At 35.3% G+C, this 2,771-nt stretch overlaps 1 non-coding gene across 1 annotated transcript; it reads left to right on the forward strand.

Annotated features, from left to right (window-relative positions):
• The first annotated feature begins 2,219 nt into the window (after nt 1-2,219).
• Nucleotides 2,220-2,326, forward strand: LOC139856235 (small nucleolar RNA R71). Its single transcript, XR_011761730.1, has one exon. It is a non-coding gene; the product is annotated as a small nucleolar RNA R71 (small nucleolar RNA).
• The last annotated feature ends 445 nt before the right edge of the window (nt 2,327-2,771 follow it).

Below are 2,771 nucleotides of genomic sequence, written 5' to 3' on the forward strand. Positions count from 1 at the left end.
CCCATGGACTATCAGAGATTGAATAAATTAAACCTGCATCAAGCAGTTTAATAATTTCTTTCTTAACAACTTCTTGCATATTCGGATTTAGTCTTCGTTGGCGTTGAACATACGTTTTATGACCTTCTTCCATAAGGATTTTATGTGTGCAATACGAAGGACTTATTCCTTTAATATCATGAATCTTCCATACAATAGCTGGTTTATGAGCTTTTAGCACAGAAATGAGTTGTGATTTTTCATTTTCAGTAAGAGAAGACGATATTATTATAGGTAATTCAGATTCACCATGTAAATAAGCGTATTCCAAATGGTTTGGAAGTGGCTTTAACTCTAATGTCGGTGGTTCTTCTATCGATGATTTATATCGATATCTGTCTTCCTCTTTTAGCATTTGAATTTCTTCTGTTGTTGGTTCATATTCATTAGCCATAAGTGTAGCTAACATTTCAGTTTCATCAATTGGTTCAGTTCCTTCTCCTAAAGAACATTCTCCTGTTCCTTGTAATTCGGGAAATTCTTCTAATAATTCTGCATGTGAATCTATAGTTTGAATATAATAAAATGTATCATCTGCAGATTGCGGTTGTTGCATGGCTCTATCAACAGAAAAGGTAACACTCTCGTCCTCCATACTTAGGGTCAGTTTCTTACCAAACACGTCTATTATTGCTTTAGCCGTGTTTAAGAATGGTCTTCCTAATATGAGAGGAACTCGAGAATCTTCTTCCATGTCTAGAATAACAAAATCTACTGGAAATACTAAAGTACCAACTTTAACTAGCATGTTCTCTATTATCCCTCTAGGATATTTTACTGATCTATCTGCCAGTTGTATGCTTATTCGTGTTGGTTTCAATTCTCCAAGGTTTAGTTTAGCGTATAGTGAATACGGCATTAGATTTATACTAGCACCTAAGTCTGCCAATGCTTCTATTGAACTAAGACTACCCAGAAAACATGGAATTGTGAAACTTCCTGGATCTGATAATTTTTCTGGTATCTTATTCAACAGCACTGCAGAACAATTGGCATTCATAGTAACAGCCGAGAGTTCTTCCATTTTCTTTCTATTTGTGATTAAATCTTTCAGAAATTTAGCATATCTAGGCATTCCTGAAATTACATCAATGAAAGGAAGATTTACATTTATTTGTTTAAACATATCCAAGAATTTGGATTGCTCGGCTTCAAGTCTTTCTTTTCTCATTTTACTCGGGTAAGGAAGTGGTGGTTGGTTTGGTTTAACATAAGGTTTAACCTTAACTGTGTTATCTTCATTAACCTTTTCAACTACCGGTTCTGTTTCCTTATCTTGCTCAGATTGTGGTTCTTGTGGAGTAGGAATAGAGTCATCAAAAATTACAGGTATTTCAGGTGATTTAAGTGTAATACCACTTCTTGTGGTAATAGCTTTAGCTGTTTCATTCTGGGGGTTAACATTTGTATCACTAGGTAGACTTCTCGGTTTTCTTTCACCTATTAACCTTGCTAGGTTACTTACTTCTTGTTCCAAATTTTGAATAGAAGCTTGTTGATTTCTAAATGCTTGAGCATTTTGTTCATTGGTTTGTTTCTGAGATGTGAAAAACTATGTTTTAGATTCAACTAGCTTCGACATCATATCTTCTAAATTTGGCTTTTTATCATCGGTTTGTGGTGGTTTGTTTTGAAAATTAGGTCTTTGCTGATTGTAAGTATTATTGGATACTTGTTGATTGCTAGGACCTTGTTGGTTGTTGTATGGAACATTTCGGTTATAATTCTGATTTTGATTGTAGATTGGTCTTGGCGGTTGATAATTATTCTGATAATTATTTCCAGGCCTTTGGTTTATGTATGAAACATTCTCTCTTTGTTCTATTGTTTGTTCAATACTGAGACAATCTTTTGTCAAATGTGGTCCTCCACACTGCTTACAACTAATTCGTATTGAGTGTATATCCTTAATCATCTTTTTCATTCATCTCTCGATAGCATCTATCTTTGCGAAAATGGAATCTAAGTCATGGCTAGAATCGGCTCTAGCTGCTTTAGATGATCTAACGATATCTTTTTCTTGGTGCCACTCATGTGAGTGGGAAGCAGTGTTATCAATAATTTTGTAAGTGTCAGTTGCGGTTTTCTTCATAATGGAACCACCAGCTGCTATATCGATGTCTTTCCTTGTAGTGATGTCGCATCTTTGGTAGAATATTTGTACTATTTAACAAGTGTCTAAACCATGTTGCGGACATCCTCTTAATAACTTTCCAAATCTGGTCCACGCCTCATATAGAGTTTCATTTGTCTTTTGTGTAAACGTAATAATTTCTCCTTGAAGTCTCACGGCTTTAGATGTTGCAAAGAATTGTTTAAGAAATTTTTCAACTAAAACATCCCATGTATCAATCGCCCCTTCAGGTAACGATTCTAACCAATCTTTGGCTTCTACCTTTAAAGTCCAGGGAAATAACATGAGATATATCTGTTCATCCTCCACTTCTCTGATTTTGAATAAAGTACAGATCCTATTAAAAGTACGAAGATGTTCGTTTGGATCTTCCTTCGGCGCACCACTAAATTGGCATTGATTAGTTACCATGTGTAGGATTTGTCCTTTGATTTCATAATCTGGCGCATTAATGTCAGGTTGAGTAATTGCGTGACCTTGGCCAGTGCGTTTAGCTTGCATTCGGTCTTCCATACTTAGAGGTTCCAGATTTTCCATGATTGAATTTGTTGAATCTGAATCACTAAGGGATTATGATTTAATGGGTTATTCCTCAACA

This window comes from Rutidosis leptorrhynchoides, chromosome 6, assembly GCF_046630445.1.
Source record: "Rutidosis leptorrhynchoides isolate AG116_Rl617_1_P2 chromosome 6, CSIRO_AGI_Rlap_v1, whole genome shotgun sequence".
Classification (NCBI taxonomy): domain Eukaryota; kingdom Viridiplantae; phylum Streptophyta; class Magnoliopsida; order Asterales; family Asteraceae; genus Rutidosis; species Rutidosis leptorrhynchoides.